Here is a 15,112-nt window from a genome sequence, read left to right as displayed (position 1 = left end):
CACACGCTAGTAAAGTAATGCTCAAAATTCTCCAAGCCAGGCTTCAACAATACGTGAACTGTGAACTTCCAGATGTTCAAGGTGGTTTTAGAAAAGGCAGAGGAACCAGAGATCAAATTGCCAACATCTGCTGGATCATGGAAAAAGCAAGACAGTTGTAGAAAAACATCTATTTCTGCTTTATTGACTATGCCAAAGCCTTTGACTGTGTGGATCACAATAAACTGTTGGAAATTCTGAAAGAGATGGGAATACCAGACCAGCTGACCTGCCTCTTGAGAAATCTGTATGCAGGTCAGGAAGCAACAGTTAGAACTTCATATGGAACAACAGACTGGTTCCAAATAGGAAAAGGAGTATGTCAAGGCTGTATATTGTCACCCTGACATGACTGAGTGACTGAGCTGAACTGAACTGATGGTATATGGTATAAAGTAAAAAGAGAAATTGGGATTATAGTGAGTTTTTGACCTGGGCAACTTGATAGACCCTGATAACTTTGAGATGAAGACAACAGGAATAGCAGATTTATGGGAGAATAGTAGACTTTGGGAGTAGATTTAAGAGTTCTGTTTTGAGATCATCAAATTGAGATGCCTAGTAGATATCCAAGTGGAACTAATAAGGCAATAGCTAGATATTTGAGTCAGGACTTCAAAGGTCCAGGCTGGAGTGATAAATCTGGAATTCCTGAGCATGTAGGTAGTTCTGAAAGCCTTGGGTCTGCAAGCCATTACCTATAGAAAGACTAGAGGCAGAGGAGAGGGCTGGCCCAGATGAAGACTTGGTACACAGCGACAGTCAGAGAAATTGGATAGAGGATGAAAAACTGCAGAAGAGGTAAGGAGTGGCCAGTGAGGAGGGAAGAAAACCAGAAGGTGATGCTGCTGTAAGAACCAATTTAAAAACAGAAGTTCCAAAGAGGAAGCTGTAGAATTAGTTCTTGAGAAAGAACCACAACAAGGACAGAAAAGTGGCAACATGTTGGTCACTGGTAACTTTGTGTGTGAATCAAGAGTGATGAAACAAATGCTTGTGTGGAATGAGTAAACAAAAAAACAAGAAGTAAGGAGACAATTCTAAATTTCACTGTAAAAGCAGAAACTTGGGTGGGTAAAACTAGAGAGGACTGAGGCAATATTGCTTTTGAATTGGGTGATATGAATGTAATGGACTTCCCTGGTGGCTCAGACAGTAAAGCGTCTGTCTACAATGCGGGAGACCCAGGTTCAAGCCCTGGATTGGGAAGATCCCCTGGAGAAGGAAATGGTAATCCACTCCAGTACTATTGCCTGGAAAATCCCATGAACAGAGGAGCCTGGTAGGCTACAGTCCATGGGGTTGCAAAGAGTCCAACATGACTGATCGACTTCACTTTCACTTCACTTAATGAATGTATATGTGCTGATCAGAGAGATGGAAAACTGGGATACCAAAGAGCTCATAATTGCTGGAGAGGAGTTTTAAGTAGGTGAAATGGGATGTGTACTAGAACAAAATTATGATGCTTGACTTAAAAAAAAATACTAGGAATAATTCATCCAAATTATGGAAGGGAAGGCATCCTGAAGGCACAGATTTACACAGGCAGAAGATTTGGTAGTGATACATGAGGGTGATTCTCTAAGTCTGCTTCTAAGGGAAGGTCTACACCAAAATGTTCCCTGGTGGCTCAGCTGATAATCTGTCTGCAGTACTGGAGGCCTGAGTTCAATCCCTGGGTTGGGAAGATCCCCTGGAGAAGAGAACGGCTACCCACTCCAGTATTCTGGCCTGGAGAATTCCATGGACATAGGGTCGCAAAGGGTCGGACATGAGTGAGTGACTTTCACTTGACACCAAAATATACTTTTGGTGAAATACTTTGATGGAAGTATTTGATGAAGATATTTTTCATCTTTATTTACTTCTCTGTGTTTTTATCCTCCACCTTTAAGTTTTTGCTTTTGAGCTGTAATGCTGTAATGCATTTCTGAAAACTAAGTAATGTAGGTCTTATGAGTCCATGGAATTGGGACATGATAGTTTCTACTTGCCCCTACAGCTCCACTCTGCATCCTTCTCCACCTGACTGTCACCGTCAGACAAGGAGCTCTATGGTCTCTGGCTTCCCAAGGGGTTTGGCCAAAGGGAGACACAACCAGATCTCAGAGAGAGGGAATGGTATCCCTGAGTATTTACTTCTGGGGCTTCCACACTGCAGAACTTTCCTCTCCTGAAGCCCACAGATGCCATCAGTTGGCTTGTTTACAATTCCCTTTTTCAGTTCAGTTCAGTCACTCAGTTGTGTCTGGCTATTTGCAAACCCATGGACTGCAGCATGCCAGGCCTCTCTGTCCATCACCAACACCCAGAATTTACTCAAACTCATGCCCATTGAGTCAGTAATGCCATCCAACCATTTCATCCTCTGTCGTCCCCTTCTCCTCCCAACTTCAATCTTTCCCAGCATGAGGGTCTTTTCAAAGAGTCAGCTCTTCGCATGAGGTGGCCAAAGTACTGAGTTTCAGCTTTAGCATCATTCCTTCAAAAGAATACCCAGGATTGATCTCCTTCAGAATGGACTGGTTGGATCTCCTTGCAGCCCAAGGGACTCTCGAGAGTCTTCTCCAACACCACAGTTCAAAAGCATCAATTCTTCAGCACTCAGCTTTCTTCATAGTCCAACTCTCACATCCATACATGACTACTGAAAAAACAATAGCCTTGACTAGATGGACCTTTGTTGGTAAAGTAATGTCTATGCTTTTTAGTATGCTGTCTAGGTTGGTCATAACTTTTCTCCCAAGAAGTAAGTGTCTTTTAATTTCATTGCTGCAGGCACCATCTGTAATGATTTTGGAGCCCCCCAAAATAAAGGCTGCCACTGTTTCCACTGTTTCTCCATCTATTTGCCATGAAGTGATGGGATCGGATGCCATGATCTTAGTTTTCTGAATGTCAAGCTTTAAGCCAACTCTTTCACTCTCCTCTTTCACTTTCATCAAGAGGCTCTTTAATTCTTCTTTGCTTTCTGCCATAAGGGTGGTGTCATCTGCATATCTGAGGTTATTGATATTTCTCCCTGCAATCTTGATTCCAGCTTGTGCCTCATCCAGCCCAGCATTTCTCATCATGTTCTCTGCACGTAAATTAAATAAGCAGGGTGACAATATACAGCCTTGATGTACTCCTTTTCCTATTTGGACCCAGTCTGTTGTTCCATGTCCAGTTCTAACTGTTGCTTCCTGACCTGCATACAGATTTCTCAAGAGGCAGGTCAGGTGGTCTGGTATTCCCATCTCTTTCAGAATTTTCCACAGTTTATTGTGATCCACACAGTCAAAGGCTTTGGCATAGTCAATAAAGCAGAAATAGATGTTTTTCTGGAACTCTCTTGCTTTTTCCATGATCCAGCGGATGTTGGCAATTCAATCTCTGTTTCCTCTGCCTTTTCTAAAACCACCTTGAACAACTGGAATTTCACAGTTCACGTATTGTTGAAGCCTGGCTTGTAGAGTTTTGAGCATTACTTTACTAGCATGTGACATGAGTGCAATTGTGCGGTAGTTTGAGCATACTTTGGCATTACCTTTCTTTGGGACTGGAATGAAAACTGACCTTTTCCAGTCCTGTGGCCACTGATGAGTTTTCCAAATATGCTGGCATATTGAGTTCAGCACTTTCACAGCATCATCTTTTAGGATTTGATGTAGCTGCACTGGAATTCCATCACCTCCACTAGCTTTGTTTGTAGTGATGCTTCTTAAGGTCCACTTGACATCACATTCTAGGATGTCTAGCTCTAGGTGAGTGATTACACCATCATGATTATCTGAGTTGTAAAGGTCTTTTTTGTACAGTTCTTCTGTGTATTCTTGCCACCTCTTAATATCTTCTGCTTTTGTTAGGTCCAAACCATTTCTGTCCTCTGTTGAGTCATTTTTGTATGAAATGTTCTCTTGGTATCTTTAATTTTCTTGAAGAAATCTCTAGTCTTTTCCATTCTATTGTTTTCTTCTATTTCTGTACGCTGCTATAACTTCTCCTTTTTTCGTGACCCTCTGGGGTGGGGCTTAGTTTGTTAGTAGCCCCAGGGTATTATATCACCTCTTCTTATCTCTAAATCCAACCCACTTCCTTATTCAGTTCAGTGGCTCAGTTCAGTTCAATTCAGTCGCTCAGTCCTGGCCGACTCTTTGTGACCCCAGGAATCGCAGCACTCCAGGCCTCCCTGTCCATCACCAACTCCCGGAGTTCACTCAAATTCATGTCCATTGAGTCGGTGATGCCATCCAGCCATCTCATCCTCTGTCATCCCCTTCTCCTGCCCCCAATCCCTCTCAGCATCAGAGTCTTTTCCAATGAGTCAGGTGGCCGAAGTATTATGGAGTTTCAGCTTCAGCATCAGTCCTTGCAAAGAACACCCAGGACTGATCTCCTGTAGAATGGACTGGTTGGATCTCCACAGTCAAAGGCTTTGGCATAGTCAATAAAGCAGAATTGTGACCCCATGGACTGCAGCATGCCAGGCTTCCCTGTCCATCACCAACTCCTGGAACTTACTCAAACTCATGTCCATTGAGTTGGTGATGCCATCCAACCATCTCATCCTCTGTCGTCCCTTCTCCTGCTTTCAATCATTCCCAGCATCAGGGTCTTTTCCAATGAGTCAGTTCTTTGCATCAGGTGGCCAAAGTATTGGGGTTTCAGCTTCAGTGTCCAGCCTTCCAATGAATATTCAGGACTGATTTCCTTTAGGATGGACTGGTTGGATCTCCTTGCAATCCAAGGGACTCTCAAGGGACTTCCTTATTCAGCTTTCTTCAATGACTCAGCTTGAGTTTGTCAGTTTCTTGCCAGGAATCTGACTTAGAAAAAGGAAGGAAACTTTAAAAATCAGGACTCAGAACCTGAGAACTAACTGGCAGATGAAGTTACAGTATTCTTTTTGTGACCTTGTGCAAGTTGTTTAGCCTTTCTGAGCTTAGATTTCTCATCTTTTTTGTGAGGGTGTGATGAGATACATAAAAAGTGCCTGTAACATTGCCTGGCACATAGAAAGCATCTGAAAAGGCTATTTATTAGTATTGTTATCTCTATGGGTAACAATAAGTTATGTTAATCAAATGAGGCCATACACATATTCACAGCAGCCCCAGGAGGTAGGTGGTCAGTATTCCCATTTTCAGATGTGAAACTCAAAGAGCTAGTTACTTACGTAATATCACAAAGCAAATACATTGCCATTTCAATCAATCGAATGTGTATGTGTATGTAGGGATGAACTGAAGCTAAGACTAGGAGGACTGATGAAAAGTTTAAGGAGAATCTATACCTAAAGACTCTCCCTCTAGTCTTTGCAACTCCCACTCCCCAATTTATGTAGAAGATGGTAGGTTTATTTTAGATAGAAGATAAAATGAAGGGGCCTGGATTGGGGTTACAGGCACAGTTGAAACTCTGGGATACTATACTGAAAACAGGAGTGCTAAATTTATGTTTGTATATCAAATTTTGAGACCATGTCTTCTTCCTGAGTCAGATACTGCACCCAGACTTATTCCCTCCAGGCAAGAGATTAGAAGACAGTTGTGGAGGATGAGATGGTTGGATGGCATCACCGACTCGATGGACATGAGTTTGAGCAGGCTCCGGGAATTGGTGATGGACAGGAAAGCCTGGTGTGCTGCAGCCCATGGGCTGGCAAAGACTCGGACACAACTGAGTGACTGAACTGGACCGATGAAGGAAATCAGGGAAGTCCAGGGAAAAAGCCTAAAGATCATGGTCTCAGCATGACCTCAGTAAAATGGCGCAGTGAGATCACCTGAAAAGGAAACCCAGTCATCTAGCCCACACACATGCTTCTGGCCAGTTAGTGTTCCACTCTTAATTCTGAATTAGAATCAAAGGATCCCCAGATAGTTTAAGAAAGCCTCAAATATAGAGGACAGTGGCCAAACACAAGCAATTTGAAGGGAGAAGAGTTAAGGCAGCAACAACAAACTACCATCAGTAAATTCAGATATTGGAGAAGACATTGCATCCATAAAATAAAATAAAATGCTATGAAAGAAGTCGAACACTTAAAGAACTTGGAGGGACTCTTGGAAATTAAAGCAACAATTGAGTGGAAAAACTCAAAAGAAAGATTAGAACAAAACAGAAAAAAATTCTTTCAAATAGAAAAACAGACTAAAAAAGGAAAATAGCATATATAAAATTTTAAAATTAGAGAATCAGACTATGAGGACCATCATCTAACCAAAGAGTGCTAGGAAGGGAGGACAAAGAAAAATGAAAGGAAGAAAAAATTGTCAAGAAAAATCCAATAAAATTTCCCTGAGCTGAGCGGTATGTTTCCAAATGGATAAAAATAAATCCTTCCCAACTACATGATTGTAAACTTTTAGAACATACTGGTGACAAGGAGAATTCTACCAGTTCTAGGGGAAAAAGGATTAATGTAAGCAAGTATCCACATGTTATTGGACCTCTCAACAACTGGTAAAAGCTAGAAGACAGTGGAGAAATGCCTTCAGAAATACTGTGGAGAAATAGTTTCTAACTTAGAATTCTAAACATAGCCAAATAATTATTTAAATATGAGGAAAAATATACTTTTATACATGTAAATAAAATTTCCTTTCCGTGCCCTCTTCTTCAGGAAGCTGAGAGGAATTGTCCCATCAAAATTAGGAGTGAATAAAGAAATAGAATTTAGGAGACACAGGACCCAGTGTGAGAGAATGTCCATACAATAAGAATCCACCCTACAATGTGGAGGATGTGGGTTTGATCCCTGGTCGGGGAACTAAGATCCTGCATGCTCTGGGGCAACTAAGCCTAGGCACTGCAACCAGAGAGTCAGTGCGCCACAAAGAAAGATCCCATATGACACAACTAAATAAGTAAGTATAAATAAATAAATATTTAAATATTTGATGCAGTCAAATAAATATTTTTAAAAACCTTAATTAAGGGAGCTGGAGGAAGAACTCTGGATGGAGGGGAAGGGACAGAAATATCTGCTACTTTGCAGCCACCTGGAAAGCAAGCTGTGTAGAGAGGAGCGGGTCCTGTGAGTGATTTCCACAGAAATGTGAAACTGGCAGCTTACCTAATGTTTGCAAATATCTGCGGATCCTTGAAAAGATCTGCGGCTGAGAAGGTGAAAAGAAACCTAAGAAAAAGAAACTCATTTGTTTCTTTTAACTTCAGAAAAAGAAGTGGAACAGAATATAGGGAAAGAAAGGTCAGCGTTGAGCAATGGGATGATGAAAAGCAATCATAGCACCAGATGCCTCTTCTGATGACAGCAGCAGCACCAACAAATGCAATCATTCTGCCTCTGTGTGGGTTCTGAAGAAAACTCCAAGGAAGTCTGTCCTCAACGAAGTCACTTACCTTCCATCAGACACAGAAATGACAGTTCCTCCTGGGAGCCCTGGTCCCCACCCTTATCCATAGTCTCTTGTCATGGTCCAAGGATCAGGGGAAATATTCATCTTGCCAGATTTTAGTAGCGTAAACAGTATTGTTGGATGAGTCAATGAATACAAGGTCTAGGATGCTAAGGGGCAGACATCAATCAAAATAATTTTTTTAAAATTCTTTTATATCCTAATCAAGATAGTATAGACAATGACCTGCTCTGGTTTCTTAGCTGTTCAATGCAGAGGTCTCTCTTTGTAATTTGTGAGCTGCTTTTGAGGACTGAGCAGAGCAGAGACTTGAATATCCCCCCTTCTAAGAGGATCAACACTAAAGGCTGTCTGGACTCAGGTACCATGAATGTATCCTGTGTCCATGAATATAGTCCTTTCCCTCGAGGTCACGTCTACTTCTCTAATTATACCCAAATGACTGACAATGTCTACAGCCATATATAAGTTTCTCATTTTCATTTGGGTTTTCATTCTCTTGTCTCTAACAAAGACAATTCAAAGCAACAAATGTGCAAATATTCTTACAGTAGAGTGCAAGACCAGGGATAATCCCTTGCTCTATTTTAGATTCTTATTATTTAAATTATATCTCATGCAAAGCATTGAAACATTTCAAATAGCCAAAAAATACCTCAGTGGGTGCCTGTATTTTGTCCAGGGATTACTAGCACACCATCAGCAGTTTCTTCCAGATGGTGAGTGTCAAGGATCCCAGGAATGGGATTCACAGCTATAATAATGTTCTCTAGGAGAGATTTCTAACTTTTTTAAAGGGCCAGATGGTAAATATTTTCAGCATTGTGGGCAATACAGTCTCTGCCTCAACTCCTTAACTCTGTTGTTAAGGTGCAAAGGCAGTCATAGACAATATATGTTCCGGTAAAACTTGTTTACATAAGCAAGTAGCTAATTATACTGAGTCCACTAGCTGTTGGGAGTTAGTCCTTGCTCTGTGGCCCGATATGTTCTTCATAGTCACAGAGCATCTTGAGGAAATGGCACCTAATGTGGCTCAGTGGTAAAGAATCTTCCTGCCAGTGCAGGAGACGCATGGGACATGGGTTTGATTCCTGGGTTGGGCAGATCCCCAGAAAAGTAAATGGCAACCCACTCCAGTATTCTTGCCTGTGAAATTCCATGGACAGAGAAGCCTGGCTGGCTATAGTCCATGGGGTTGCCAAGAGTCAAACACACTGGAGCACAGCACAGCAACAGTTATCCAGTCTACCTCCTTTTGCTTCGAATTTCTGTTATTACTACAAATGACCTAAAGCTCAGGAAAACGTCATTGAACATCCCAAACATACCATCTCCATCTATACATTGGCTAAATCTTTCGACCAAGTGATCAATATAGTCCTGACAATTGTGACCTGAGCCTGTCCTTAGCAGGGTCCTCGCTGCTCCCCTTTACAATATTTTTCCTAGCAGACCTCTTTCCTGGGTGTCAAAAATGTATTAGTTGTCAGCTCTGATTTTTTAGCATTTTTATTGATACTTAGGTAAATTGGGGCAAACATGATTTCTTAAATAGGAAGAAAAAAAAAGCATTAACCAAGGAAGAAATCTTGTGGCAAAAGACTGCTGCTGCTACTGCTGTCGCTTCAGTCGTGTCCGACTCTGTGTGACCCCATAGATGGCCTCCTACCAGGCTCCTCTGTCCCTGGGATTCTCCAGGCAAGAACACTGGAGTGGGTTGCCATTTCCTTCTCCAATGCATGAAAGTGAAAAGTGAAAGTGAAGTCCCTCAGTCGTGTCTGACTCTTAGCGACCCCATGGACTGCAGCCTACCAGGCTCCTCCGTCCATGGGATTTTCCAGGCAAGAGTACTGGAGTGGGTTGCCATTGCCTTCTCCCATTTAAATGAAGTGATCACATAAAATTCTGTGAGGCCTAAATGGTTAGAAGACTTTGCTACAGAAGCAGCTCTTAAACGCTGGCTGAAGGATGCTGGAATGTTATTGAGATGGGAGCAATTCTGGAGACTTCCAAAGACTTACACAGTAATACAAGAACAGTGAAGGCTTTATTGAGCACCAGAAAGCATTCCATTTGATGGCATGTCATTGTTTAGAGTTAGAAAAGTTGGAGGCAAATGTGGGAAGTCTTGGATCATCCATCAGAGGCATTGTAAGAGAACTGGCTTCAATAGAATGTATATTATGGCTAAGTCAAGATGAGCAGGACATTTCGTCTTGAACATCAACTCCCATGAATTGGTAGCAAAGGACTAGAATGGTTTGCTGGGAAGGAGTCTGAGCTTGTGTGTGCATAAGTGGGAAAAACACTGCATCAACTAGTGACCAAGCCCGCCCCCTAGTGGGGAAACCGGACAGCGCCCTCGACCCCTCCAGCGTCTCTTAAAATTTTCCTTGTAGAAAAAGCTCCTTGACATCTGTCTTGACAATGATTTTTTGGAAATGACACCAGAAGCACAAGCACTAAAAGCAAAAGTAAACAACCAAGATTGTATCAGAACATAAACACTACCTGACATTGTCCTTCTGTTTTCTTCTCTCCTTTTTTCCTTTTTTAAATGTATTTGGCTTCATCAGGTCTTAGTTGTGGATGCAGGCTTAGTTGCCCTGTGGAATGTGAGATCTTAGTTCCCTGATCAGGGATCGAATCAGCATCCCCTGCATTGGAAGGTGGATTATTAAAGACTGGCTCACCGGGGATGCCCCTCTCTTCCTTTCTAATTTCAGTGTATGTTCTTTCTCCCCAAACACTCCTAAAGATGTGTGGAGATGTAGAGTCCCCCTCTCTGCCTAGCACAGCGCCTTGATCATGGTAACTACAACACGTGATGGAAAAGCCAGAACATTTCCTCACAATTAATGGTGACCCAGTGAGAGTCGCTGATCCCCAGGATTCCCAGCTGCTCTTCTGCAAGCAGCTGCTGGGTCAGTGGAGGCCTGAGATGCCGAAATGTTTCCAGATACTGGACACCTCCTAATAGGTCTGAGATGGCTGAGAGAGACAGAAGGGACAGAGGAGGGCCACACGACCACAAGGTTATGATGGAAAAAGAAGAAAGTATATGATGTCCATCATGGGCTCTAATCCTGGGGGTTTTGTAACTCAAGTTACAAAACCTCACATCTATACAAGGTAAATTATTTGCATTGATCAATTTCATTAAATTACAACAACTCTTACAAGTTCTTTTCGCTGGCTTTGTGAAATAGGCTTGCTTTCAATGAGTTCCATCAATGACAGGCTTTCAGCAAATGTAACTGGTTTCATGCGCCTACTGTCACCAGAGTCTAAGAAAGTGACGCTGGAGCAAATGAGGTGGGGGAGGGAGCCGTATGGCTCTCCGAGAATGTTTCAGGAAGAGGTAGGAGCTAGAGCAGAGTCTTGAGGTTGGACTGTGGGAAAAGAGAAATGTACTTCAAAGAAATGGGCAGATCTGTGAAGAAGAAATTAAACTATGATGTCTGCTAGCTTCCCCTTGGCTTTAGAGATACTAACAAGGTTCTTTATTGTGTCTGATGCACTTCATACAGTATCACATGTGTTTCATAATGCCAGTTAAGTTGTGATGTTGTTTTGAGCCCAGTCATTCAGAATTTAAAGGAAATTGAATATTTTAAGTGTAGACCTTTATGAGGCTTTCAAAAGCCAAAAATAATCACACCTTTCCAAACTAGAAAAGGCCACTGAAGCATCCTACAAGTTTCAGTTTCTAATAAGGTAATGTCACTTTAACCCAGGTAAAAAGCTCTCTGAGATCCTTACTATTTAAGAATAAGGAGGTTGTGAAATCGAACAGTGAGAAAATCACAGTGGGTTATGCCAGCCTTGTTGATAGGTTCATGTCTTTCCATGACCTCATATGAAACTATGGCTTTGGAGTTCGTAGCATGTATCTAAGTCCCTGACTGGGCTTAGGTTGTCAGTCCTCTGGCTCAGGTAGCTGCTTAGTCACCTGAGAGACTTTGAGGAGGTACCCTGTTTCTTCTTTGGCATTTTTGTCTGTTTCTTTTTTTTTCTTCTCATTTTTTTCTTTATTCTTTTACTTCTGTTCCCATTTTTCTTTTTCTTTTTTTTTAATTTGGCTGTACCAAGTCTTTGTTGCAGCATGTGGGATCTAGTTCCTTGACCAGGGATCAAACCTGGGCCCCCTGCATTAGGAACAGAGTCTTAGCCACTGGACCTCCCATTTTTCTTATTTTATTCTTGTCTGGCACTGTGTTTTGACTCATCATAAAGACCAGTTCATGGGGTGAATTTTGAACTGAATTTGTTTTGATTTAGACCAGGGGTCTCACCATGCCAAGGGCCCTCTGAGCCTTCTCTGCTGAGGAGACACTCAGATTCACATGGTCTCCCCCAGGCCCTCGAGACTGTCAGTAAGGGAGACTGGGCTCCAGTGAAGCTGGCCAGCACGTCCTGGATGGGAAAGCGACAGCCATAAAGATCACTGATCTCGGCAGAACTCTCCAGCCTCTGCTGACTGTGCCACAAAGCAGGAATCATGAAGGCTTGGATCATCCCAACATAGTGAAATATTTGAAGTGACAGAGGCTGAGGAAACTCCCTGCCTTGTTCAGAGGATGCTTGTGGAGGAGAGGTGGGTGAGCACCCGTGGCTCAGGGCAGTAGGAAAGCAGAGAGGCTGAGGGCAGAGTCCACCAGTAGTGTGTGCTGTGTGGTCACCAGGAGGGTTCTGTCCACAGAGATTTACAAGCAGAAAACCTGCTCTTGGATGTGAGCACAAGCATCATACTTTGGCTTCAGCAGCAAATTCACCTTTTACAACAAACTGGACACCTTCTGGGGTGGTCCCCCTCATGCTGCCCCAGAACTCTCTCAGAGAAGAACCACAGGAAGTCATCCTGTCTACACCGGGAAGAGATTCCCTGCCTTTAGAATTATGGAAACTCAAGGAGCTATGGACGCAGGGTCTGAGCAGAACGTATCACATTCCATTCTTGTCAATGGAATGAGAAAATCTGCTGGGGGAATTTCTCATTCTCCATCCCAACTAGAGAGGCACTTTAAAGCAGATTGTGAAGGATCCGAGGATTATTGTGGGTCATGGATATGAGGAACTAAAGCTTTACATGGAGCTACAAGGACTGGGCAGACTGACTTCTTGGCGTCCACAGTTTCACGTGGAGTTGGAGATCCAGGACTCACTGATAGGCCAGAAATAAGAGGTAATGTTCTAGTATCACTCCCCGGTTATAAGAGATCTGAGGCCAGAGGGCTGCCCGATCACCCTGAAGCCTCAGCCATCAGACAATCTAACCAACAGCAGCCCTCCTTGCCCACACCCCAGGTGAAGCACAGGGTCCCTGCCAACTGAAAGCACCACATCCCCACCTTTAACTGCTACCAAGAGCACTTGGAGGAGGAAGGCAGATCTGGGGGAGGATCAGGGGACAGGGCAGAGGACCACAGCACAGCCAGCTGCCTGGAGGGAAGAAGACCACCCCTGCCCCCTTTTGATTTCCGACCAGAATTCTGGCCCCTAAGTCTAAGCCCATGTCCTTACATCATAAGACCTCGGTGATTCTGTAATCATATCCAGTTGCCATCACAAATTGGACCTGCAGATTCATTACTAGGACTTCTCAATTTTTGGTGAAGAAAATTTAAAAAATTCACCTTCTTTCCAATATGAAATATTCTGCTAAGTCACTTCAGTCGAGTCTGACTCTGTGCCACCCCATAGACGGCAGCCCACCAGGCTGCCCCGTCCCTGGGATTCTCCAGGCAAGAACACTGGAGTGGGTTGCCATTTCCTTCTCCAATGCATGAATGTGAAAAGTGAAAGTGAAGTGGCTCAGTTGTGTCGGACTCTTCGCGACCCCATGGACTGCAGCTACCAGGCTCTTCCGTCCATGGGGTTTTCCAGGCAAGAGTACTGGAGTGTGTTGCCATTGCCTTCTCCGATATGAAATATTAAGCGATTGCAAAAGTAGGTGCCCAAAATATGATACAATCCTTCAATAACTGGATGATCTCTGATGGATGTTTGAATTGTGACCGGCTTCCCAGCCGGCGGTTTGGTAACAATCAACATCCTTAACGGCTCAGACAGCGCGAGCGGCGGGACTGCCGAGCGGCCAAGTGTCTACTGCACTCCGGCCTCACCCGGGTCCGCCGGCCACGCTTTGAGCCCCAGCTCCAGGGACTCGGACCGCGGAGCCCGGCAGAGCTTGGGAGGCGCTGAAGCGCCAGGAGAGACCATGACCACGACAAATTCACTTACAAGTTGCCCACTGAGGGTGGGAACTTCGACTCTGTGACCAAACTGCAGAACGCGAGGAGCTCGGAGGAAGAGTGAAGGGTTTCACCCCGGAGATGGTGCACCAAGGCGAGAGCCATTGAGCGGGAGGATGTGGACACGGAGAAGGCCCAGGATGCTGACAGCTACTCGAGACATTTCAGGACAGTTTCTGGTTGTTCTGCAGGTAACAGCAGGTCGTCTAAAACAACGTCACACAATGGGGCTGCAGGCCCCCTTCACAAGCTATGGAGACAGAAGAGGCGAGTCCCCCGAGGGTGAGCGCCGACCTTCCTGCTGCAGAGCCCAGGCGCCTCCCTCTTCTGAAGCCGGTGAGCACCTCCCTCAGCATTCATCTTCAGGTGACTTGGAAGAGACTCCAGCTCTGACAGCTCCTGTATTGATGGGTTACAAAGGATCACGAGGTGAACATCACCAGGCAGAAAACACAAGTACTCTACCTTGACAGTACTACCTCCATAGTGGGACCCAGAAGAAGCCTCATCCGTGGAAGTTCTAGGAATTTGAACCCCAAACCCAGTGCCCCCATGGCATATGTTTAAATCAAATGTATTAGCTTTTGCCATTATGCGAGAAGGGGGACTGTTTCCTCTGAGGAAGGAGGGCACAGGGAGAAGCATCATCTTGATGGCATCGCAGAAGCCAGACTTGTAACACTTCACCACACACCTGATCAGCTGCTTTTCTAGAAGGATCTTTGGCACTTCAGAAACAGCAGAAATAGTTATGCGGAGATGAGAACCAAGCTCACAGGACAAAGATTAGCTGAAAGATCGGATATTAAAATGCAGACCTGTAATAAGAAAATTAGAGATACCAAGGGAATATTTCATGATTTCATGCAAAGATGGGCTCGATAAAGGACAGAAATGGTATGCACCTAACAGAAGCAGAAGATATTAAGAAGAGGTGGCAAGAATACACAGAAGAACTGTACAAAAAAGATCTTCACGACCCAAATAATCACGATGGTGTGATCACTGACCTAGAGCCAGACATCCTGGAATGTGAAGTCAAGTGGGCTTTAGAAAGCATCACTATGAACAAAGCTAGTGGAGGTGATGGAATTCCAGTTGAGTTATTTCAAATCCTGAAAGATGATGCTGTGAAAGTGCTGAACTCAATATGCCAGCAAATTTGAAAAACTCAGCAGTGGCCACAGGACTGGAAAAGGTCGGTTTTCATTCCAATCCCAAAGAAAGGCAATGCCAAAGAATGCTCAAACTACTGCACAATTGCACTCATCTCACACACTAGTAAAGTAATGCTCAAAATTCTCCAAGCCAGGCTTCAGCAATATATGAACTGTGAATTTCCTGATGTTCAAGCTGGTTTTAGAAAAGGCAGAGGAACCAGAGATCAAAATGCCAACATCCGCTGGATCATGGAAAAAGCAAGAGAGTTCCAGAAAAACATCTATTTTT

General features: G+C 43.7%; 1 pseudogene; it reads right to left on the bottom strand.

The window, feature by feature from the left end:
* LOC104987539 overlaps positions 1-15,112 on the bottom strand; it is a 25,280-nt pseudogene that overhangs the window by 1,713 nt on the left and 8,455 nt on the right.

Source organism: Bison bison, unplaced genomic scaffold, assembly GCF_000754665.1.
Source record: "Bison bison bison isolate TAMUID 2011002044 unplaced genomic scaffold, Bison_UMD1.0 scf7180017864097, whole genome shotgun sequence".
Taxonomy (NCBI): Eukaryota; Metazoa; Chordata; class Mammalia; order Artiodactyla; family Bovidae; genus Bison; species Bison bison.
This window is presented reverse-complemented; position numbering and strand designations above follow the sequence as displayed.